Source organism: Hesperophylax consimilis, chromosome 10 (genome assembly GCF_061612785.1).
Source record: "Hesperophylax consimilis isolate HC1 chromosome 10, BYU_Hcon_1.0, whole genome shotgun sequence".
NCBI lineage: Eukaryota > Metazoa > Arthropoda > Insecta > Trichoptera > Limnephilidae > Hesperophylax > Hesperophylax consimilis.
In genome coordinates, this window is record NC_142845.1 from 37,507,868 (window position 1) to 37,535,737 (window position 27,870).

At 32.4% G+C, this 27,870-nt stretch overlaps 1 protein-coding gene across 2 annotated transcripts in view; it reads left to right on the forward strand.

The window, feature by feature from the left end:
* Nucleotides 1–2,983: 2,983 nt before the first annotated feature.
* LOC149420725 (uncharacterized) overlaps nucleotides 2,984–27,870 on the forward strand; it is a 499,238-nt gene continuing 474,351 nt past the window's right edge. For both annotated transcript variants that reach the window (XM_089636924.1, XM_089636925.1), the window contains exon 1: nucleotides 2,984–3,658. The gene's annotated coding sequence lies outside the window, so the exon portion shown is untranslated. The remainder of the gene's footprint in view (nucleotides 3,659–27,870) is intronic.

Here is a 27,870-nt window from a genome sequence, read left to right on the forward strand (position 1 = left end):
TCTCCGTGAAAGCAAAGTATTTAATTGTTATTTAACTATGTTTTAAGTCAATAATTCTAAAGTCTGTAAAGCGACCCGAGGTGGATTAGTTTGTCAGAGGGATAAATCAAATAATAATATTGAATTTACTTGTTCCACTATCATTTTTATGTCATGTTATTACTTTTAAATATTTTATTTTAATATATTTTTAACTCTTTTACGTACCATGTAGTAGGTAGATCTTTTTTTGAGAAATTTATGAAAATAATAATAAAAAAAAGAGTTCAAGAGCAAAATCCAGGAAATATAAATGTGTGACAAATTTAGGTAATCTATTAATATCCACAAAATATCAATGAATCTATAAAAGTATTGTTAACAATAATTTATAAACTAGTTATAAAGCACTTACAGCCTTTAAATTATTGCCAAGTTAAAATTGGGTGGAATGCAAACCACAGTTGGAATGAGATATACTACGTATAATTTTTAAAGTCGTTCGTTTAGGTACGCGTAGACTGACTAAAGCCAGGAGTTATCCTCAAAAATCCACAATAATAATATAACCTACTTAACCTTCCATTCATTAATAATGTTGTTACATTGCATGCATATTTTATGGTAATGTTCCATCGTTTTGAATACGAAATTGGAAATACCCAACGTTTTGGTTACAAGTATTGGTAAAACCAAAGTTTTAATTAATATTTTGTTATGTTAAAATGTTCTAGATTGTTTTAGTGATCACTTTATCTGAATATCCATTTGCCTTCCTACATAAACCATATTCTTTTTCTTCTCTTTCCCCTCCCCTTTTCTTTCAACCTCAAGTCATACCCCAAATTGGCAATGGGGATAACGATGCAATTGAGGATGCCATAGTCCCACTGGCTCCGCCCAGCGCAGTAATCACGTAAAAAAGGATTTGCAAATAATATTCACGGAGAAAACTTAGTGATATAAAATATTGCCAAAAAAAACGGGACTGCAGACCTTCAACGAATGGATTTAAAGGTTTACTAACAAACTGTCTTATCATATTTACCAGGAAAACGACGCCCACACGAACACGTGTTTCAACATACTCTGAATAGACCTATATTTTATCAGGAAATTGGAAAATGGATGAATTAAATAATTGTAAAATATATTGCAATCACTTTTTAACGGGTTTTCTATAAATCAGCGATTTTCTCCCTATATGGATGTGTTAGAATATTACCTACGTGTGTAGATAGGTATTTAAATTTATTATTTTATTTATGTATCACACTAACGGCGCGATAGAAGCTAAGAATAAAGTAAGTGCATGATATATTATATTCTGACATATGTAGATAATAATAATAATAATAATTGGATAATTTGTAGAGCGCCGTTTTTGTGAAAAATCACCTCAAGGGCGCTCACCGTATTACGGGTATGTGCCCTGGTGATCGAAACTTGTAATAATATGTAAGTAGGTAGGTACTTGTCTGTACTCTGTAGGTATCCGTACTAAGTAATAAAGAAACCATTTTAAAAATTACTTACTCACCTGAAATAATTAAACAACATAATTTTGGTTGTGTATTCCTACGTAAGTATATAATTTAAAAATAAATCATTTTATTTTTAAAAATATCGGTATATTATTTTAAATCTCGTGATGTTTCACTGGTTTGTGCTTGTTCTTTATATCGCTCTGGTAGAATTTGGACATCATAAGTCCAGCACGACAAAAACTGTCAAAACACATACGTTTTTGAAACATTGATTGACAAAAAATATAAACACATCTTTTACCATCTCCCCCGACGTAAATAGTATTCTGTAGTAATTAAATCGAATCGAATTATCCTATTTTGTAACTCAGCCAGTATCTAGATACATCCATTTTTAAATGACTTTTAAAACTAAAAAAAAATGGTTTGACTGTGGATTGAACCTTCCTACCCATGAGCTGGAGTCGACAACTTTACTAACCTCGCCAAATGCCGATTGGGTAGGACCAACATTTATTTCGTTCATATTAATTGCTGTAATGTCCGCCGATTTTAGAGAAGTGTTTTTATACTCGTATGTTCTCTTGTGTGTACGTGCTTGCTACCAAAAGTTGAACATGTATTATCATGGACAACGAATAAATTCATCTCTTCAAAACGAGTGGAAGGTTACTTTTCCACCCCTTAAAGCAGAATTTGGATAGATCGTGATGAAATTTCACACATTTGAGAATCGTTACGTCACTGTCCAAATCTGACTTCATGAAGACCGGGATACGCCGGGGATAAAAAACTTTCTTCTACATTCTTAACAAATTTAAAGACTAAAAGCTCTAAGCTCAAACAGCTCAAAGCTCAAAGCAAAATCTTAAAGCTGTACGTTCAAATCAAATGCTCAAAGTTCAAAGCTAAACGCTCAAAATTCAAAGCTCCAAACTCAAAATTCAAAGCTATAAGCTCAAATTTCAAAGCAAAAGATCAAAGTTCAAAGAAAAGCTCAAAGCTCGAAGCAAAAGTACAAAGCAAAAGCTCAATGTTCAAAGCAAAAGCTCAAAGTTCAAAGCAAAAGCTCAAAGTTCAAAGAAAAGCTTAAAGTTCAAAGTAAAAGCTCAAATTTCAAAGCAAAAGCTCAAAGTTCAAAGAAAAGCTTAAAGTTCAAAGTAAAAGCTCAAAGTTCAAAGCAAAAGCTCGATCGGATTTCGGGAAGTGGGTTAATTTTGCGATCATTTAAGCAAAACCATTTAAAACAAAAACTCAATTAAGAAATATTACCAATGTTCTTTTAATTGGTTTCATTGATTGCTTACGTCCTTAGTCTAATATGTTTGTTCCAAGTTCCAAATTCAAAATTCGCTCCAAATTCAAAACCGATCCAGATGCACACAACACACATGCACATTGCTTGGTGACAGAATGCAAGTGTCCGCGCATGCGTACCACGGCCGGAACCTGTTTGTGCGAGACTGAGATAGATGTCATACCACGCCGCTCCAATCTGACAGATCGGTTTAGGCCTTTGCCGCGTGCGGAGCTCTCGCTCGAATTTTCTAACGATCTCCAAAAACGTGCCGCGATCTATTTTTGTAAAGAACTACTTAAAAAAACAAAGTGTACTCTATACCTTTCAGAACATAAAATAATACAGATTTTTGTGAGACGTATAACAACAATCGAAAAATATTTTGTGACCCAACAATTTATTTATAAACAACTTTTTCAAGGCATTTACGTAAATTTCACTGTAAAATAAAAGTGTTCTTTAGTTAATTAGAATTAATTTATAATAACAAACTTGCACAAAGTGCTAACATTGATAACATAAAACAATAGTTCTTACTTAGTCTACATTCTACACGTGTTTTATAATTAAATTAAGTAAGAAATTTTTTCTTGCGGCTCGTAGCAATAATCAATTTTATATTGTATCTTGATCGCGGAATGATTCATTTTTCAAAAGCCTACCTCGTTTGAATGAAAGTTTTTGAATTCGAAAGAAAATAATAAATATATAGTGAAGTGAGCTACATACGTCGAGTGTTGGTGGTCGCTTTCGACTGTTTTCGGTTGAAACAAGCGACAAAGATTATTGTTTATCTTTGTGCAACGCGTCTGTGGAGCTAGTGCAGTTGGTTCTTCGATAGGATTGCATCGGGCCTCGTCTCGTTCCAACAGGCCACTTCGTTATTTACAAGGTAAGAATTAGGAATGCAAACAAATCTATTCAAATATGTATTTTAAGAAATAATTCTAAATATGTACAAATTTGGGTAAATATACAGAAAATAGGGACACGGTTAATTTTAAAATAGAAATCTATGTGTATCAGTTAGGTAATAATGAGAAGCAAGTATTTCAGTTTTCGAAAATTGAAAATAATGGATTTTAGTAGCTATTCCGTAAAAAATACGAATAATTTGTTTTGGTAAAATTTCGATCGCGCTGGCCTCGCTTATTATGAATATTTTTTAGATAAAACCTTTAGATTCACCTTAATTACTGTACGACACAACTTTTAACCTTCGGGGAGGTGGAAAATATTGCAATAAAAATTTCAATTACGTAAAATTAAAATTAGCTTTCGTTTTGTGAAACGAGACCGTCCATTTTCAAACTTTACTGTCAAACGTCATTTTGTTTTGTTGGTATTTCTGTTACTATGGGACGAAACGAACGGCTAGAAGTGGCTAGAAACATAATCGCGCGGGCGTTTTTTTTTAATATTAAAAAATTCCGTCAAATTAGTATTTACCTAATATGCATGCATTGTGTGCGTTGTGATTGAATTTTATTAGCTGGATTTTATTTTTTTACGTTCAAATTTTATTTAAGTAAACTATTTCTGCGATGTTGAGCGGCTACGCTAAGTTTTTGTAACATGGTTTATGATGAAAAAGAAAATGCCCCTTTATACCGCCTGCTCGCGTCAATGCAAGAAAAACATCCCAGTTTTCAATTAGTTTAGCGGCTACGCTAGGTTTGTGTAACATGGTTTGTGATTCAAAAGAAAGTGTCCCTTTTATACCGCCTGCTCGCGTCAAGGCAAGAAAAACATCCCAGTTTTCAATTAGTTTAGCGGCTACGCTAGGTTTGTGTAACATGGTTTTTGAGATATATATTATATATATATATATAAAACTACAACAAACCTAGCGTAGCCGCTAAACTATTTTAAAACTGGGATGTTTTTCTTGCCTTGACGCGAGCAGGCGGTATAAAAGGGACACTTTCTTTTGAATCACAAACCATGTTACACAAACCTAGCGTAGCCGCTAAACTAATTGAAAACTGGGATGTTTTTCTTGCCTTGACGCGAGCAGGCGCTATAAAAGGGGCACTTTTTTTGTATTACAAACTTAGCGTAGCCGCTCAACATCGCAGATATAGTTTACTTAAATAAAATTTGAACGTAAAAAAATAAAATCCAGCTAATAAATTTCAATCACAACGCACATAATGCATGCATATTAGGTAAATACTAATTTGACGGAATTTTTTAACATTAAAAAAAACGCCCGCGCGATTGTCTCTAGCTACTTCTAGCCGTTCGTTTTGTCCTATAGTAACAGAAATACCAACAAAACAAAATGACATTTGACAATAAACAAATAAAAGTTTGAAAATGGACGGTCTCGTTTCACAAAACGAAAGCTAATTTTAGTTTTACGTAATTGAAATTTTTATTGCAATATTTTCCACCTCCCCGAAGGTTAAAAGTTTTGTCGTACAGTAATTAAGGTGAATCTAAAGGTTTTATCTAAAAAATATTCATAATAAGCGAGGCCAGCGCGATCGAAATTTTACCTTTGTTTTTTCTTCACCCCATGTTTTGACAATAATTTAAAAAACAAATTTGGCTAGTTTTTATTTATTTATGTTTTAATTAAACTCACCTATTTTACAGTCATAGTTTTATATTTTGGTTCAAATAAGAGAAGAAAAAACTACCCTTAAAACGACATTTATAACAATTGATGAAAAGTATTTTTTTTAAATTTTAACAATTAAAACACATTATTATCCATTTCCAGGAACTGGAATACTTACTTCTCATCATTGTCTAACTACCAAAGTATTTTTAAACTAAAATGTACGTACTAAAAGTGTCCCTATTGTATTATTTTTACATAAAATAAAAATAATTTTTTAGTTCAAATTATAAAAAGGTACTTAATTATTATGTACATCTCGACAAAAATTCCAACGATAATAATAATTTCACGGCCAAAAGTATTATTGTAGTGATTTGTTTTTGGGGTATTATATCTTGTTGCTCTGCCTCCTTCTTTAGCAAACTTTTCGGATAGCGTTACAGCGTCCATCATCAGACTGACGATGGACACTGTAATGTTGCGCAACACGCCCTCATACCCCTAAAATAAATCACTATAAAGTACCTACCTAAAGTTTGAAGTAAAAAGAGCTCAAATCTATAATGGACGGTGCTAGACTTTTCGTCAGTAGAGTGATAAGATTGAAAATACGACATTATTGATGCTGTAGCTGAACAAAACAATGTATTTTCAGCTACGTACAACATCAATAATGTCGTATTGATCAATCTTACCACTCTAGCTCACGTCACGGCACAGTCACGGACCGACACTGCTACCTACTTACTCAACGATGGAGGTAAAACAGACAAAAGCGTGTTTCTTTAAACCTGGACTACACTGCAATTTCTAGTCGCTCGATTGTTCAGTCGCTAAAAATTAAACTCATTGTTTCAAATACAAGTGCACACACACATACACACACACACACCCACACACACATGCGATTAAACAAGCTAGAAATCGCAGAGTTTGGCCTTACGAACAAATACCTATTTGTCGTTTTTATCTTCCTTCTAATTAGGTATTTATATTTAATAAGTTAGGATTGACTTGTAAACCTAATTGTAATTTTTAATAATTGATGTTTATTACCTTTAATAAGTTAATTATAATAAATCGAATATTTATATTAGACTAGAAGTCAACCAATGTTCCAGATGTGTAGCTGATTAGCCAACACTAGTACTTTGTAATAATTTTTTTAGTCAGTAGAATGTTATTGTTGCCAATTTTAAACGTACTGGCAGCCTGTAATTTTAGTTTATTTTTTAAATAATTTTGTAAGTTTGTATTTTAAATATTATTTTAAGTTCACATATTTAAAAAAAAATTATTTACTCTAATTTTGTAAAGAATTCCCAACTGAAATGATATGATTTGATTATAATATACTATTTTTTAATAAATACAACTAGATTGATTTATCCAGACATCAGTCTCTAGGTTGAAAAATATTCGGGTAGAATTACACTGAAAAGATGGCATCCAAAAATATGGGAAATAATTTAAGATAATATTAGTAATTTAAAAAATGGTAGAATGAGTATCATAAAAATGACGGAATGTAATTAGGTGGCAATAGCTCAAATGGCAGAGTTGCCAGTCCCGGAAAAACTACAGGTTCTGGGTTCGAGTCCCAATGCGACTGTTAGCTTTTTTATTTTCCGTGTCTATCCCTTTCAAATGTTTATTATATTTTGGCGTCCATAATAGAACATAACAAGTCACGTAGAAATTGTATTTAGCTTTGTATAAGCCGTATTGCAATTACCAATTTGTGTGTCAATCATAAATAAGTGTATTTGACGTTTTATTGACGGAGTATAAAAATATCAAGTGAAATTTCAATTTCTAATATGAGTAAGCCGAGCCAAATTTCATGTTTATTTTTCTAAACGATCGAAAATATGAAAAAGATAAATGTGTTTTTTCTCTGTCTGTGCGCCATTACTATATTCGTCTAATGTAAAAAATTGTGCCATTTAACAAGGGTTAATTAAATTTAAGACGTTAAACCTTTGTCTACTAACTTGTAACTTGTGGGAAACCACCGGCTAAAATTAATCGAGTAAAAAGTTTAATATATTTTATTGTGTATAAACTTGAAAGAAACGTGTTATAAAATTGTAACTTTTTCCTCCAGGGTGCTTTAATTAAATTTACTATATTATTTACTAATTATTTATTAAAAAAATACTTAATTCACCGGCAAGATCCCAAGTATATGGCAAACTAGGCTTGGTTATTATTTTACAGTAATTTTAATATGAAACGTGCTTTTTATTGATATAATCAGTACTCTACTTATGGGTTATGGAGAGCTCTAATAAGAACGGTACGATATTGTATCGAACCCAGAGATCTTCTTACATAAGTAACTGTAATTCGAACAATGGATATTTTAGGATAGTTATCTATAAATAATGTGTTAAATCCTCGTTTCAAACATGCCTACGTCCAGTATTTTTTCTATCCAGACATCATTATTTCCCAGTTGTATTATAAAACCAGTCTCTGAGCTTTTAAACCAATGATTTATTGTACATCAATGCTTACAGCATTTGTACTGTCAATTTTGTGAGGCCAAACAAATTTTGCTTTTGTGTTACACGTTTTATAGAATTCCATTTTATTATGATGGAATCTAATACTGATTTTCACTAGGTACTATGAATTATTTTGCTCTGTAACTGTTTGCCTCTCAAAAGTCTATAAGAGAGGAAGGAATAGACATGGGTTTTTAAGAAACTAGATTTTAGGAGAGAGGGAAAGCGGCAGATCACACATCATCAAGACGAGTTATTGAGTTTGAGGACTTTTATGGCTGGTATTAGGTAGAAAAAACATCAGGGTTTTATCATTACTCCTTGACAACAACGTTTTTATGGTTGTGTCGGCACGTGAGCAAACTTCAGACCGATACCGACCTGATTATTATTGTTGATACATATGTATTTTAAAAACATTCATGTTCTTTTTACATTATTAAACCAGAAAGTTATGTTGAAAAGTTTTCAATGAAAACACCAAAGATATATCTACCTATTATATATAAAAATAATTGTTTCCGCTCGAAGTCTTTGCTGTTTTCATGGAATGATAATCACATAAAATATCATTTGAAAAATAAGTCCCTAAAAAAGGTAAACAAACAAAAAATATTTTATTATATTGAAATTTATTTCGGATGAGAAAGATGTAGAATTGATATTTCGGTGGGGGCTCCGCAACCCTAATGTTAGGCGCAAAGAATAAAGAAGAACATAGACATTATCTGCTCGGCGGTTAGAACCATAAAATGTGTAGGTAGACGACAAATAATATCATTGTGACAGTACTCTCAGGATTTAAGTGCGTATAACTTATAATTTAAACAAACAAGTTACGGAATAAGTGTCTTGTCCGTTACACAAACAAGCTAGAACTTTTAGTATTATTTTGCTAGAAAACATTAGAGGATTCTACTATTCTGCATGTGTATGTTTATCTAAACATGGCAGCATGCGAGGTTTTATGGTTATTAAAGACTTTAAGTAACCTTTTCATTACGCAACCCAAATTTTACCCACATACGTAAAATGTTAATGTACACTCGACGTGAGCACGTATTTAATTTTTACTCAAGCCTTTTGTATGCACAACCATATATTTAATAATTTATTTATTTATTTAGACATTCACAGCATGTTTTGCTGCAAGTTATATAGTTCTAAATTAAATTATACATAGTTAATATACCTACTACGTATGTCCTTTAAATGTCTTGTTAATTGCGTATGTGTGAATAATGAATAACAAAGAATACTAGTTTTAGAATAATAGTTTTTTTTTTTTTTTTAAATCTATAAATAAGCAAAGGTCACATTTTATAATTGACATCGAATAAATGTTTTTGAAAGTTAAGTGCAAATAGTTTAAATGATTTATAGCTCCTAAAATTTTAATAAATTAGTTTTATACATTAGAAAAGAATCATGAAAAATGGTCAGGTTTAGCAACTTTTATGCTGCATTAGTGTTGTTGGTATGCGACGTCAATTGGTAATGTTTCATAATATATATATCGTTATTGTTTCACAATCCTAATGAAACCCATGTAGAATAATATGTAATATTATGTACATTATTAGAATGCACAATTAAAATTGACTGTGTAGCGGAGCATTAAACTCCTTGAATCTGAACATCGCTAGAAATAACCAGTTAACCTTTTTATAATTTTGAATATCGCAGAAGTTGGGGATGGCATAGTCCCAACTATTATCCCCAATTCTAATTGGGGTGCATTATGAGACGCAAAAGAGTGTGGGGGGGAAGAGGATGGTCGGTGATTACCTGACTATTCAGATCTGATCATCATACACAGTTGCAACCATATCAAGCAACCTTTCGGTTCTTAGTTAAGCCAGTAATTTACCAGAAATATGGAGAGTGATAATGGATATCTCTGAAAATGCCGCCATTTTTTGCCGCTACTAATATATTTTATTTACCCGAAATATATCGTTTTATCCTTTGAAGTTTCCAGAAAAACAAACAGTTACATAATAAGAAACTTTATTCCATTCTTTCCTCCTGATTTTTTTTAATTATCAGACGCTGAAAAATTATACATGTATGGATACAATCTACTTTATTTATCTTTGACCATCATGATCGTCCATTTTTAGTCGTTACGACAATCACGCATAAGAAATAATCTTAGCAAAAAATATCAACAATGTAAAACACCCTCATATTGAGATAATACCTACTCCAAGGGAGAACACCAGTTAACAAACATTACAACATCAGTATCTTTTTAAAATATCATTAGTTAGATAATTTACGTTCATTTTTTTTACTCCTACACATAAATTTGAATAAAATATCAACATTTTCAACAGAAACAATAAATTGTACACACAGCATTAAAACATTTGTTCGTAGTACGTTTGCGTGTAAAATATCGCTGCCTCTATACCAACTGGATTTATTAGCTCTTTTGGGATGGGAGATTTATGACAATATACACTATTTATTTAACAGTTTAAATAAAATGTCTTATTTGTAGAGGGTAAAAAATCATGTAATATATGACCTATTCGTGTGGATTTAGAGATATTTATTTTAAGTGGATAATAATGCTAGCTTGTTTGTGTGAGTCACATGATTAGCTTTTCGTATTATTTCTGGTCTATAAATTATATATTAGATTAACCTGTTAATTAGGAGGTACGTTTTCCACGTTTCTTTGTTTATATTTGTATTGTTATTTTTAAGCATTGAACTGTGAATACACCGTCCAATTATTTTTAAGTTATGCCTTTTTATCCTATACCTATCGATAGATCCGTATATTCAACATTTTTCGAAGTTTTCTATGAAAAATCATTTTAAAGCGCAAAAGTCTACACCTCTGGTCGATTAATAATTAGGTTGTTTTACTATGGTTTTAGCTGATTGCACATAGTAATTAAGGAAAATATTACTTCTCTATCAATGTAACAATTTAATATGTAGGTACTACAATATAGGAAAACGGACAGGCTAAAAAAAGTAAAAATATGTCCCCCAGTTTTCCTCAAAAGCATTGTCGTTTCATTCAATGATGAACCTGAATTTTGTGCCGAAAGTCTGTTTGTATGTTTAGTTATATAACACGGGAACAGTGAGCTGTGGCATCTCGAAACTTGAGCAGTTTTTTGGTCTCGCGGTGTGTTTTCCTGCAAGAACTATAGAGACTTTAATGACAATATGCCAATGTATTTTTTTTAAATAAGCTACGTAGTCTTATTGTATATACATTTTACATTAACGTTTTAAAGACTAAATAATGAAAACACTTTGAAACTTGAGGAACGCCATCTACAAGTATCTACTGAAACCATGGTAATATAGTAACATAAACGTAGCTAGCGCCTAATTAAAAAAAAAATTAAAATACGAAAGTCTCCACGACGCGATCGACTTCTATAATAATGATATGTAACTTGAACAATGATAATTTGATATAATAATATAATAGTATATATTTGATGATTTTAGTCAAAATAACCTCAAGGGCGTTCTGCAAATATATTTGGCTCTTATTCGTACGTTTTACCGACTGCGCCAGTTTGTTGTGAATGGCTCGTGATAATAAATAAATATACCTTCACAACAAAATACTTTGCCTTTATTTAGTCTAAAAAATCTTATGACCAGGGACGAGTGTATCTATTCAAAATATTCAGATTTTTAAACCGCCTGACCCCCTGGATTAGGGACGCATTATTATGGTATTAAGACAAAGATCGCGGACTTTTGTTTGATTTGACAAATATCGCAATTAAAACGTAAAAAAGCAGTAATACCCATTGGCAGCACTATTAGAGGAATATTTTAAATCGATTTACCAAAGCAAATACGGAACGCATAATCAAATTGGCTAAATTTCGAAGTAACTCAAAACAGACCGGGTCAATGACATCCCAAATGTCATCTGAGGAAACGTGAAGTTAACAACTAAACGCGAAATGCAAAAATGACCGTGTTTTTGAGGATTGTAACAAAGTGGTGCCAGTCTAAAAAAATCTTGCATGAATATTATTTAAGTAAATATTTTGACATGAGCAGTAAACCGTTCAGCTATACCAGCGCTGCAGCTGTGTATTATAAGTAGAACTGTTAAGATTATGTATTGAGCAGTTATCGGTAGGTACTGAAACTTCTGTATTTTTGTCTCTTCAATGTTTCAGTTAAGGCGATGCACTACGTCGTGTAATATTTTAAATTGAGCCGCTATCAAAAACAACCCTTACGTAGATGGCGATAAGGTTTAAATTCCCGCTTAACACCATCCGCCTGCTTTGATTTATGCAAGAAAAAAACATTGCCAAAAAGTGCCTTTTATTTTATTTTGTGGATATTCAGGCATATATATATATGTATATATTTTGCGATCATTTTATAAATAACTTAATTCTCCACATTATACAAAAAATCATAACTTAAAATGGGTTCGTAAGTAGGAGATTTTGAACTGTAAAGCAGTTTTCATAGGCCTTATACATTATTTTTTTCTGGGCTTATAAAAAGACTTCTTTAAAAAATACTCGATTATTTCAAAGGCCAAGATGTATTCTACTCGCAGTATTTAATTAAAAACATTTCTAGGCGACAAAATTTTCAAACCAAAAACACATGATTTTGCATTACTACGTATGGCATCGCCTTAATATCTGCAATTAGGATTAACTATTGGTGCAATAATAATATAAGTCAGATCGTGATTTCCCCGCTTACAGAGCGTTAGGCCGGCCGCGGCCATTTACCGGTTCGATGTCTGTCTCGCTTCAAATTAATTAGCCGCCTCGTTCAATGAGCATTCATTATATTAATTCGGCCATAAATATCGGGCCGACCACACTGGACCACCTCCACCAGCGGGAAGCTAACTTTTCTGGTATCGTATGAGCATTTCATAAATTCGTACCGGCGAAGGATCGACTTACATAACCGTCTGAATTATTTCTCTGAGAAATTGCTGAAGATGAGAGAATGAATTGATGGCTTGAGAACGATTATAAAGCGAATTATGTTTTAGAATTTCGTTTATCTCGGAATTTTGAATTAATAAAGCTGAATTCCAACATAAATTCAGCTTTATAGTTATTGCTTTTAGTTAATTCTCGAATTTGCCTGAGTTTCAGTACTCTTTTTTTCTTAGTTTTCGATCACCGATACTTCGAAGCTCCGTAGTTCCGTAGATCCTCAGCGTAGTAGTGACAATGATATTTGCGTTCACTTAATCATTCCAATAGCTTTTATTGTTTATTGAACCTGAGCTTTTTTTAGAATTAGTTTAGGTTATTTCTTATTTAAAAATGGTAAATTAAAGTCTTCAACAATTAAATGTTAAATGTTGTCCCGAAGAGTTTTTGATGGTTCATGAACTTATTTTTTTATATATCTGTATTAATAAAACGACAAATCCGGATGCTTGCATAATGGTCCTACGTGGTCAACAAAATGCACATCTAGTCATTATATGACCAGACAGTGGCTGAGTTGGCATCGCGTCCGGTTCCCATCCGGGCGTCGTGAGTTCAACTCCTCGGCTGGCTAAGTTCCCCAACACGACACAATCAATATATTGATAGTAGGAAAAAATTTACAAACTTTGTCAGGTTATTCGTAACCCGTAAATGTTTATCTATCTTAAAAAAAACAGTTAGAATTTTTTACGGTAGGTATCTATAATAACAGTTTTCCCCAAAATGAAATTAGTATAAAAATTAAATTGCCCCCTTTTTAATGCAATAATATTGTAATTTTGAAACAAAAAAGTTGTGTGAATATCCTATATCAGATAGATTCTATAGATTAAATATAGATTATAAATATAGATTCTATATTTAACATCCAGCTCTGAATAGCCGGGTAAATAATAATTCTCGGATAATTTGTATAGTGCCGTTATACCTTGAACGGCAGTGTCCGGTGCATTGCCGTATTTTATTGCTATTAAAATATCAGTTCTAAATGTTAATTGAATCTATAGAAATGAGGTAGTATAGAATGATTTGTTAATTCAAGATGAAGTTAGTCCCTTTCGAGTGAGTGGCCGTGTCCTTCACGCCTATTTGAGGCGTCTAAATAAGGAATTAACGGGGCGTAAAATACATCGATCATCGAACCGTTTCTTGAGCCGATTGAATAAAAAATTCTGATTGATTTTCGGGTCACGAATTATTGTGACCCAACACCTTTTTGCGCCGCCACCCGTCCAAGAATAATATAGGTATATACAAAATGTATTGTGTCAATTCATTCAATATGTGGATTTAAATTATGTATAAAGTCTCTTTAAATATATAGTGTGATTAGAACACCAAAAATTTGAAAAAATAAATATTTTATGTGATTAGACAATTAACGGTAAATACTTATAAATAAATTGCAAGAAATCGTAAATGCAGCCAAGCTGACCTAACGTCAACAACAAAAAATCTATCGATCTACGTGCTTAAATTTCTAATATAATATAATATATTTACTAAATCCACAGTTGCAAAAAATCTTACCATTTTCATATTACGATTTTACGTAACTGTATTTTTATGTGTTTTATGATTTAATTTTTTTAAATTTTATTTAGGATATTTTCAAAAAAAATGCAATTATCCAAATTTATAAAGATATTATAATCAAAAAATTTGAAACTCACCTATCAAAAAGATTTCAATACAATATCAAAATTCCAAAATGTAATACCAAACAAATGCAAAATAACTATACCTATTTAGGAATAAAGTATTTCAACAACCTTCCGATTGAAATAAAGAAATTAAATGATATTAACATATTTAAACTAAAACTGAAGTTACACTTAAAGAAATAATTAACTAAATAATTGCCTGTTTTTCCTTTATTGATATTTATTATCAGTCTATACTCATCTCCACTGTATTTAGATGTTCCTAATTACTCAATAATTAGTATGTAACAGGATACTATATATGTACAATATTGTACAACTACACATATAGATAATCCAGATGTTTCAATTGTTCCTATTATATATATATGTATACCAATAGCATAATGGTATTCTATTTTTCTTATAATTAGTGTAACTCACTCACCAAGCACAAGAACAGTTTCTTCATTGGTGAGATTGCGAACATAAATATATTTTGTAACCATAATATATGTACTTATATGTATAACATACTGTACCCACTTATATATATTTAATAGAAAAATAAAAAATAGTAGGTATATATGTTCACCAATTTCAGTTAGATTTTTTATTTATTTGGAAATCGGTATAAATGTATTTTTGGTGTAACATTACAGCTGCATTTTCGATGTCTTGCAATTTATAGCGTAGGTTTAGATATTGGATTCAGTGTTAGATTGCGAAATACTCTGATGATGATGATGGTGAAATTTTGTAATACAATTTTTTTAATTACGTCCGACGGAAAGTTAACCTGCCTAAAGCAATAAAATTTCATGATAGCAGGTCAAAAATGTACATGTGATTAGAGGTTTGTTTTCAGAATTTAAACAATTAAATCTCAAATTTATTATTATTCGTTGATAAAACTGGCATGCTCCGTCTACGAATTATAATTTGTTTTAATTTCTTTCGAGTGAAGTTATACCAACTCTGAAGAATATTAATATTTCATGCCAAATGGCATGCCATTATGGCTATCAAATTACATTCATTTAAACTGGTTAAGTTATTTATTCGATTCGCTGGAAGTCAGTACAAAAATCACATGGAAAGTTCATGATGCGGACTACGTCAAGCCTTAAAGTTTTTAGCTTTAAGTTCTACAAACACAAAAGGCTTGATAATAAATTAACTTCTTGGCGTGTAAGCTAATGAACGTTTTCTTAGGTAACGATATTTCTATAAAATAGCTGGTAAAAGCTGAAAATGGGATAGAAAACTTTTGTGCGTTAATGTGATTTATATTATTTGGATATTATTAATAATAATTAATTGTGTTATTAATTAATATGAAAAGAGTTGATGTAAATATTATTATACATTTTTTTATTCATAAAATTACGCATTTTAGGAGGATATATTTACTGTCGCCCTGTTGAGAGACCGTAAGTCAGATTCGAAGAGTTGCTTGAAATGCCTTCATCTGTGTTTAGTGACAAGGTCTGTTTGCAAGTTATTCGAAAACCTTTCTCTTAAAAATTATTTTCTCTTTTCCACATTATTTAGTCTCGCCTGAACTGAACGTTCCCTTATTTTATTTACATTTAATTTATATTTTATTTCGTCTGTAGAATTTCTGTTTGTCGGCTCTTCATCTTCTATATTACCATCGTAATGTCCAATTTTAACTATAAAAATGTCTCGTCATATATTTAAATTTAAAATATTGGCACCGGTTCAAATTTATTCAGTCTATTTTAATCACCATAAATATAATTCGTCAACACAGGTTTAACCATAAAATATCTGTTGCATCAATTAAAAATGTGACAAACATCATGTTCCCTATCGATTTTCTTAATTTAATTTTAATCTTTCTTATCGTTGCTAACTAAATCTTACAAGGCATTTTAATTGATTTCCTCACATAAGAAGCCTATTTAATTCGAAGAATCTACTAAAAATCTCATCATATCTTGCATCGGACATTGTAATATTACCCAATAGCTTTTAATTGTCACACACAGATGGGTCCCGATATCAAGGTTCTCAAAACGCGTTTTTCAGGTTCCTATAAAAGGCCAATTAATAAAGTAAGATAAAACAAGACCATCTTAGTAATGGAGCTTGGAGGAGTAATATAATGTAGCTTCCTCCAAGCGTCGCCAGCTTTTAAATTACCCGCGTGAACAGTGGCGTCCGTCGGGGAGGGACTACTACTTCAAAAGCTCTTTTAATGTTTATCTTTTTTATCGAGGTAATCTGTTCAAATCGGACTTTTATCATGCCAAAGTGAGGAGTTCAACCATTTTATTTGGCTACGTACTTCTAATAGCGCTGGCTTCGAAAATTTTAAAAATTGTTCATCGCGCAGGTACCAAAAAATCTACATATTTTAATGGCAACAAAATATACCGCAGATAATATTCGTAAGTATTTTTCTGTTAAAAAAATTCTATGGCTTCAAAAGATCTTAGTAGGGACCTACGTACTTTAAAAAAATAAACTGAGCATAATTTTTGTAATAAGTTTTTTTTACACTAACTCCTCACACGGGTTTGTGCATCTTTGAGGATGCTGTGTGGAAGGAATTACGTTGTGGCATGTTCGTAATATTTGAATAATTCTTGAATTTTTTAACATTATTACTGGTGGCAAAATAACTATCGCATGCTATTATTAATTACAATTAATATTCTGGAAGATAAATATACCTTCAGTTGAATACGTGGCGTAACGTTTACGTGTGTTTTTTAAAAAACTAAAATACATTTTTTTTTACGAAATCACGATTTAGATTCTTACCAAATTGTAATCTTTATAAACGTTTGAATTTAGTACAATTACAAAAAATGATTACGTGTTATGGTTTATTAAAAAAAGCGAATAAGTTAGATTTTTTGCCGGCTAAACTCAGCTCACGCGTATTTCTGTATTATGTTGATTATATGGGGCATTATTCTGGGCGAATGAAGTTAATTAGACAAGATAACCCCACCTTTTTAATTTAATTAAGCCCACCAATTCCATGCGTATAATCCCAACTAGAACAGACTGTTATTATTACCGAGAGATAATTTTGCAAATTCGGTATTGCAGAAATTACGTAACAAAAGAATATGCTATGATTTATAATTTTTTGAGAGTGGGCCTTGTAAATAATTTTAAAATATTGGACACCGTGCAACAAATATTTTTTGGTTTACTTATAGTTGCCGTATTAATGGTCTCTGGATCATTTGCATCGCAACACGGGATCATTTCTACATACGTAAATACACACATCACCACAATCTACGCGACTTTCATGACGATGAACACTGTAGCTCGGTTCGAAACGTCAACTTTAGGAGGAGGAAGCGCAACACGGTTACAATACCTCAAAAATTTTAACACGATAATTTGAATCATTTCTTCGTATCAAGATACAACTATTTTACTTATACATGGAGAAAATGAGTGTTGCTAAAAGGGTAACGGTTGCGCGGCCAAAATACCCAACCAAACTAAATCATTATTTTTTAATCAAATAGCTAAGCCGAAATCCAGTAAGAATATGTGCTTTTTTTTTATTTATTTGTGTATCAACTTATAAAATATATAGGCAATTAAAGAAATCGATTTTTCAAGATTTTAGGGGCAAGTTTGGCAATTATTTGTGGATTTAATAGTAATTACCAAAAAAAATCTTCCATTTTTTACTATTCAAACACAATGAAATATAAAATAATATACATGAATTTTTAAGAAAACTGTTTTGATGGGTTTAAATTTTAACTTTCAAACGACTGATTTAGGCTGGAACACAAAATTGTCGTAAATATTTTTTTTTGTTTTCCGACACAAAAAAGACGATTTAACGATGTTTATTTTTTTATTTATAGTTCATTGTATTGTATAGATTTTTTTTTAATTATCGTTAAATCACAATAAGTTGCTAGTAAAATTGTAAAAAATAAATTGTTTAGTGGCCTTTATTTTCTAATTTGAAACACAAACAAATATAACAGCACATATCCGTACTAGAGACATTTGCTATATCTTTTGATTAAAAAAATTATTATTCAGTGTGGTCAAGTATTTTGACCTCAAATCTAAATTTAATTTTTGTATAAAGAAGGCCGCGGAGCCTCTTAAAAATCTCATTGAAATTTTGGTAATTCTGTTAAAAACAGGATTGCAAGATAAGCTTTTAGTAAATTCCTAACATATTGGTGTTCATGCACCTGCAATATGTAATATGTAAGATTTTTTGAACACGTGTTCCGACATCATGATAATACATTCGTATTTAACTAAAAGTGTATTAGGAAACCTATTGATTCATTCGTTAAGGTTTTAATCCGATTCCAAATTATTTATTTATTCCTTAGCAATATTAATTTTTCTCCTTGTATGGTCTTTCTTATGTCAATGGGGCGATGAACCTTTTTTACTAAGAGTAACTTGATTTCAATTTTGCTGTGGTTAGTGGTAAGCTGCACTAGTCAAATATTTAGCGTAAGTGGAATAAGCTCTTATTATCATTGCTTTGGTTTTCTCTAAGGAAAATTAGATCCATTCTTGCATTTATCAGTCTCCACGATGCCCTTGTACAGTTTACGAATTTTACCATTTCGAGGGTTTATTATGAATTTCTTTTTTTCATGAAAAACCTATGAAAAAACTTTTTGTCTGTAAAATGTGAAATACTGTTACCAAAGCCACACAAAAGCGATCGATTTATTTATTTAGATCAGCAAATGCGTGGTTTTAATTCGTGGATACGTAACCCCGACAATAAATATTGGTAAGCCACTGGCGGTGACCCTTTATATGTCGATATATTTACATCATAGATGTTATCTCCCCTGATGTGACAGAAATTAGTTTGTTCTGAAATTTGTTTCGTATTTTATTAGCTTTACGTTACTTTAGTATTAAAGGCCAGCGTACCGGTCTGGAACCGTAAAAATAGACGTAAATTATGTATGAACAACGCTTTCCTAATAATTTTTGACGGAATTCGAAAAAACCCTCGCAGGTTTTTTATTTCAAACTCGACATGACGCCGCCGCGTCTGTTTAGAACATTAGACTTATCTGACGTTATCTGGATATAAAGCTTAAATTTTATCATCCACGACAGCGGGCTAAATACTTTCCATTGAACTGATTACTTTTCCTGCACATGACTTGCGTAAGTAATCCACAAGTTGTATAGAAAATTTTTAAAAAATGCAGCCAATTTCTGTCTTTGTTTATAATCGCGGGGGCGTTTTACAATGTTAATTTTTATAATTAAATCACAGGCCTCCGTGGTTGCGATGTAAAGCTCTCGACTAGCAATCTGGAGGTCGTGGGTTCAAATTCCGGGGTGAACAACTAAATAAGATTTATTCTTCGATAGTTGTGAAATTAATTTGTGGCGTCATTTTGATTATATATAAATGAAATACTTAATGTTTACACCACTTTTAATTAAATATCAGGTTTATTAAAATTACCTGATTAATTAACGAAGAAGCCATTGGCTTTGAAACATGTAGATTATAATTAATTAAAAATGGTGTTAACAAAGTGTTCATTCATATTTAAATTTTATTTGATTAATTTGTGTTATTTTACAAATTAGAAATTAAAAATAATATTTACATAGTATATTTGCGGCACGTTCCAGAGTCGAAGATACTCTCAGTATCGCCCTGGTGTAAGACCACCATTCAGAATTGAAACTTTGCTTGAAATGGCTATAGCCGTGTTTGGTGACCATATTTGAATAGCCAGGTACTTCCTCACCTTCCTGTTCCCCGTCTCCTTCCCCTCTCCACTACGTTTAGCCTCACAGTATACCCAAATTGTAGACGACATACTCTCACTGGCTCCAGCCGATTGAAAGCTCTAAAAAATTACTTAAATAATCTTTCAGATAGGAAATAAGCCAGTTTTATATGTTTGTTTTTAAACCTATCAAGCATTATTAATTTATGAGTCATGTAACTTTGATATTACGCCTTTGGAGGCTTCATTGCACAGTTTCGAGTAACTTTAACGTTTTTAAAACATTAACATATTTCTCTACTCCATAAGTACTTTTTTGAACCTTCCAAGTAACGAGATCCGACAGGAAATACTCTTTTTAATAAATCAAGTCTACTTTAATGGCATATCTGATGGATATTCAGAAGCAAAAAAAAGATATCGCGTCTCGTGTTTCGCCCAAAATATACCTTTTTATGCTTTATCTGCGATCGTAAAAGAAACGTTTTTACATTCTAATGTTCTTATAAATACCTGCCGCCATGTCGTCTAAATTCGTTATTACGTTTTTATGATTTCGTTATGACATGTTAACAAAGGCGGACACAATTCAAGTATATGAAATTATCCTACTTAGGAGGGCATGGCCAGTCAAACACTAATATCCAATTATTATTTATGGTTGAGTCTTTTGAAACGGTAGGTGGTTCTATTTCTGACTGCGACCCATGGGAAAATACCATTTTTATTAATTGAATGAATATTAATTATCTTTTTCGTTGCATTTTAAAATTTATAAATAATAAGTCTTTCTTACTAAGTTAAGTACTTTTATGAGTGAAAGTTAATAATTCAGAATATGACATTGTTTAGGGCTTCACATAATTATATTTTTTCAACCAAAAACTTGAAAATTCTTCAGGTTAATTCTGACAGTTAGGATCGGGGTGAGGGGTTGGTCGGTTGCTAGGCTGAGTGACCAGTGAAATAATGTGGAAATTTTTTTATTTTTACTTAGTTTTGAAAATTTTTAATTTAATAAAAACCTTTAAAAAGCCACCGGAGGAATCACTGGTTAAAGTAAGTCAAGTACGTCCCTCAACTCTCTGTACAATGATATGTATCTCTATGAATCGGGTTTCGACGTGGTTTTAATTTTATTTTATTTTATTCTATTACACAACAGGACATAAAAAAAAAAACAAAAAATAAATACTAATAAAGTGTAAAATAATATAATAAACATAAAACAAAAAGTGAATATGTAATAAACAAGATTTTACTGTTTTGAGCCAAGGGAATTCAAGTTAAAACAATAGATTCAAGAAATTTTTAAACTTCTGGTGGCTATCACTAAATATGTATGGAATCTTGCCCCCTCCGGTGTTGTACAGTCAGCACATTCGCACACGAGGTTGGGAGAAGGTTAAGTTGGTTCTTTGGAAAGGAATATGGAAACTTTCGGGGTTTCTTAGTATACGGTGATTGACAGAGATTTTTTGTTTAATTTTTTTAAGTACATTTGTTACTTAAATTTTGTTAACTTTGCTACCGGTTTTGACACAACCGTGTCATTAACTAGCAATCTTAAAACTAACTAACTAACTAACCATCACGCCGTTTCTCCGCAGGGGTAGGCAGAGAGGACGGACCGCCAAACAACTCGGTCTTGGCACACACTCCTTGCCTCATTCACATTCATACATCGTCTCATACATACTCTTCTATTGTTCTGACTCTTGACATGGCCCGACTCAAGTATCTGATTCACTTGGTCGTGCCATGTCTTCCTCGGGCGTCCCCGACTTCTGCTACCATTCACATTTGCATCGTATATTCTCCTTACACTCCTTTCTTCGCTCATTCGCTCTACATTCCCAAACCATCTAAGCGTCCCTTTCTTGATCTTACTCATTACGCTTACATCAGCCTTGCACTCTTTGCGGATATCCACATTCCTCACACGATCATACATGGTTTTACCACACATACGCCTCAGGGATCTCATTTTAACAGCATTCAATCTACTTTCATCCTTTCTTTGCCAGTTCCATGCCTCACTTCCATACATCAGGGTAGGTACCAGCACTCCATTGTGGACTGCTAACTTCGCAAAAATTATACAAAATGAATGATTAGATTTTATTAGGTGGGGGAAGTGGGTATTGTCAATAAAGGCGACTTACAGGGCGTTATTATTTTTTCAACTAAACATTTCTTAATTCATTTATTTGTTAATTTCTAAGATTTCTAAAGTGCACAAATTGAAATATGTATTAATATTTTTTTTCTTTGTTGAAGCTATGGTCTGTCTATTAGTTAGCAAACTCGGAATAGTTATTATTTCGTAAACAGAGTTCAGGCTCTCTGATTCCAGTTTTAAAATTTCTAGTAGTCATACCTACATACTGTACGTCACATTAATTACATTCTAAAGTGTATATCCCATTTTTTCGAATTTATTGGAAAAATCCTTGTTATTAATTATTTTTGAATTCGTGTAGAAAGCTGGAGAAACATGATTTGGTAACATGCGGTATATTTTTAAGGATAAGTCGCCTGTATAAAGAAGTTTTTTATATACTCGTATGAGGTTGTTATTAGATTGGATGTTATTATTTCCACTATAAATTTACTTTATAGTTAAAAATTTGGCTCGTTTAGACTAAGCGGTTAATTATTTCGGGTTTAAATCTGTTGTTTAGGGCTATTTGTTTTATTATGTTAATTTCATTATTATAATTCTAAATGTTTAAAGGGGACATTAATAGCCTTTATCAATAAAAAAAACAATTGTTCAAAATGGAAAAGTCAATTGTTACGTTTTTTTGTTTTTAACATTTAAAATTGATTTTTCTCTTCGCTTTCAAGTCGTGTGTACACTATACCATCGTTATTGTCCACATCCATTAAATATTTAAATCGATTAAGGTATTTTTTGTTCAGAATTTGTTGACCCACTCGTTATACAAACGATTAGTAGTTTATAGTTCGTTTCCATGCTTGATTTCAACAAGCGATACGTATTACGAAAATGTATGTTTGTTCATAACAATTAAATATTGGTTTCGTCTTATCGAATCATCCGGCTGTCAAAATTTGAAAATGTTGACTCACTTTTGTTTATCTATGACTATTTATGTTCTGCAACAATAAACTCGATCGTTTCCTCTTTCACAACTTTATCACTCACAAACACAACCCCAGCATCCGTACGCCGTCTCCGGGCGATGTATAGTGTAATCGAATAATTATTATTCATTACACACACTGGCCCATTTCGATAAATAATTAGATTGAAAATTATACCTGCAATTTTCCTGTTTTTATTTATTGGTTTCAATTTTAATTTGTATGTCTCTATTTGATTTCACGGTTTTTCTTTTATATATTCAATAAAGTTATTATTAAATATTTTTGTCCTAAACCAGTTCTGTTGTGTAGTTATTAGTACGCGTGACAGCTGTTTCGCCCTCTGAAGGCATTTTCAAACTGCCTACTTCATTATTGAATATATAAAATAAAACCGGAAAAAACTGCAATTTTACGGTCAAAGCTAAATGATTCATTAAAAAACGTGAAATCATTTCTTAACTGATTTGGGCAGTTTTGTAAAAAAAAAAAAACGATCTGTTATTAGCCTCCGACTTGATATTTTCTATATACATGTATATTACATTAAAAATGTTTATTCTGTTTGTTTAAATATGTGCATGTATATTAAATAATAAAAATTAATGAATACATTTTTTAAATATCAGTGCAATTTTATAAAATGCGAAAAACTCTGAACATTATCAAATTTGTTGTTTGTGATGACGATCCTCTTCGATCAATGAAAAGTTGAACAGTAGTTCAACTTTTAAATAAAATTTATGATTTCACGCGAACCACGCCAGATTTCGATCGTTTTGGCGGGCTTCTATATGAAAGCGACAAATCTGTAAAAAATAAAAATAATATATAAATAAATACATATTTAAGAAAGAAGGTTATTCACAATATATATAACATTGACTAGATTTTCTTATTCTGGAATGTTGTGAGTTGTGGGGCTGAAGGGTAGTTGAGAGAATGAGATAGGGAGGAGGAAGGTTGTGAAGTACCTACCTGATTGATAGTTAAAAATGTTGTAATAGTGCCCATGCTTTTATTTAAGCTCTATTCTTTCATAGCGACGAAGCTTTCTCACCCCGTGTTGAATGGAGGAAGTACCAAAATTCCATTAAATTCCTGATGAATAATCGCATACAGTTTTCATCGCCTTCTTAGACTAGATGATCGATAGCCCGTTTTACCCCGACCGTTACTCATCGAGGGAATTAATCGAACTCACGCTGCGTCAGTGGACGGGCCAATATATTTTCTTTGTTTTTTTGATTTCGGATTTGTTCGTAACAGTTTGGGTGTAAAATAAGAACATAATAGTGCATTTCTTGGAAAACTCCGTCTATGTTCCGTCCTTTTAAAGTGTACACTTGAAGAAGTTGACATACTTGTCTCTGCAGAAGAGGATCTCAAAAGAATTAAAAAACTTTATATATATATATATATATATATTTGTATAAAGCATACTTTGAGCCACATTATATACACTTTTTTTTTAATGCCATTTTGTTTAATCAACCCTTAAAAACTACTCCCTCACAGCTATATACGTCTTTGATGTACCGTTTAAAATATATATCGATACATACATCTAGAGCATACTTTGAAGACATATTTTTATTCTGTACAGACGATAGTTTGAAGACAGTCCTCAATGTATGCGTTATATATAATTTCCCGTCGTGGTCTCAAACAATGCTTTTCACAGAGAGGTGTTTCGTGTACATATAGCATACTTTCGACCTATGGTAAGTAGGAAGCTTCCATTGGAATAATGTGTAATTATTAATATTCTTGACGCCAGATGGCACAAAAAATAATATCAAATATGTAGATATTTACGCGCTGTGAATTTGGTACATTATGATAAAGTAATGTTTCGTCTTCAAGTCAAATCCTTTATGAAACTTATTCGCTGAGTTTTTCGAAAGATAAAAGAGTGAAAAATTTCATCCATCTCGAAAAAAATAATTTTCAATACTTATTGTTAATTTTAGCTTTTTTATGGGTACCAACAAACTTTTACCCATAGATAATAGAAACAAAGCGGATATGGCATGGAAGCGTGCCAACTGTCATCGAGCTTAGACCATACTGCACGGGTTGTACGTTTGGTGACTATGTAGGAGTGTAGATGCAGGGTATTGTTAAGTTATATGATGTTGGCGACACTACACACAAACTATCAACGATTAATGGCCTATCTTCCCTGTTCCGTTACAAATTTTGACTTATCTGTTAGGTAGGTACCTAAATGGCTTTACCCATAGATAATAGAAACAAAGCAGATATGGCATGGAAGCTTGCCAACTGTCATCGAGCTTAGACCATACTGCACGGGTTGTACGTTTGGTGACTATGTAGGAGTGTAGATGCAGGGTATTGTTAAGTTATATGATGTTGGCGACACTACACACAAACTAACAACGATTAATGGCCTATCTTCCTTGTTCCGTTACACATTTTAACTTTTGTGTTAGGTAGGCACCTAGATGGTTTTATCCATAGATAATAGAAACAAAGCGGATATGGCATGGAAGCTTGCCAACTTTCATCGAGCTTAGACCATACTGCACGGGTTGTACGTTTGGTGACTATGTAGGAGTGTAGATGCAGGGCATTGTTAGGTTATATGATGTTGGCGACACTACACACAAACTAACAACGATTAATGGCCTATCTTCCTTGTTCCGTTACACATTTTAACTTTTGTGTTAGGTAGGCACCTAGATGGTTTTATCCATAGATAATAGAAACAAAGCAGATATGGCGTGGAAGCTTGCCAACTTTCATCGAGCTTAGACCATACTGCACGGGTTGTACGTTTGGTGACTATGTAGGAATGTAGATGCAGGGCATTGTTAGGTTATATGATGTTGGCGACACTACACACAAACTAACAACGATTAATGGCCTATCTTCCTTGTTCCGTTACACATTTTAACTTTTGTGTTAGGTAGGCACCTAGATGGTTTTATCCATAGATAATAGAAACAAAGCGGGTATGGCATGGAAGTTTGCCAACTGTCATCGAGCTTAGACCATACTGCACGGGTTGTACGTTTGGTGAATATGTAGGAGTGTAGATGCAGGGAATTGTTAGGTTATATGATGTTGGCGACACTACACACAAACTAACAACAATCAATGGCCTATCTTCCTTGTTCCGTTACACATTTTAACTTTTGTGTTAGGTAGGCACCTAGATGGTTTTATCCATAGATAATAGAAACAAAGCGGATATGGCATGGAAGTTTGCCAACTGTCATCGAGCTTAGACCATACTGCACGGGTTGTACGTTTGGTGACTATGTAGGAGTGTAGATGCAGGGCATTGTTAGGTTATATGATGTTGGCGACACTACACACAAACTAACAACGATTAATGGCCTATCTTCCTTGTTCCGTTACACATTTTAACTTTTGTGTTAGGTAGGCACCTAGATGGTTTTACCCATAGATAAAAGTAACAAAGCAGATATGGCATTGTATTTTTTCACAATTTATCTTTAAAAATAATATAAGGTATATTTGCGATACGTTCCAGATTGGAGGGTACTCTCAGTATTGCCCTGGTGTAATACCATCATTCAGAATTGAAAATTTGATTGAAATGGCTTTAGCCGTGTTTGGTGACCAGGTACTTCCCCACCTTTCTCTTCCACATCTCCTTCCTCTCTCCAATACTTTTAGCTTATCAACAAGCAATTTCGAGCTACCGGCATCTGTTTTACCTCCATCCTATAATCCGAGCCTCTTCAAGGCCCGCAATAACAAATCCCTTCCTGCAGCCCCTACCTTATTCCGCCTCACAACGCCGCCCAACCGGGTGGTGACATAGTTCCCCTGTCTGTACACTGCACAGGCAGGGACGCTCTTGTGAGGTGTTACATATATGTATATAAAAACATACCCCAATTATTTGGGATGCCCTCACTGCAATCTCACTGGCTCCAGGCGGTTGGGAGCACTCGGGACTCTTGTGATGTATTCACATAAATTACTATTATACCATCGTTCTACCATAGCGACCATCTGTAAATGTATCTTTACTACGAATCATTAATGTAAGTATCTCTATTATTCGACTCGGTTTACAAGGTGAACACCAATAAATATGCTTTTGATAAAGTTTTTCCCATCCTTTTGCTTGAGTGGAATTAACATATATTTGTTCAATTACTTTGTATCATTGTATAATTTTAAAATATAATTGTAAAATACTAAAAACTGTATTTTATCATAAGAACGCACATGAGTAACTAGGTACTTAAAAACACACAGAATTATGGCTAAGATTATCTGTGACAAAAATTAACTTTTTGTCTTTCTTATAAAGATGCGCTGAGGAACCAGCATCATTGATCCCTTCGGCACCTTGTCGTTTCGTTTTTAACACTGGTTCTTGAGTTCAACAGCTCGGCTGTGGAACGATTTTATCAAATCAAATTTACTTGCGCACGCCGGAATTCGAATCCGCGACCTCAAAATGCGTAGCCAAGGATCGTAATCTCAACCTCATACTATTAACAACTATTTTTTAGTTTTTAAAATATTGCATTATTAATTTAACATGGC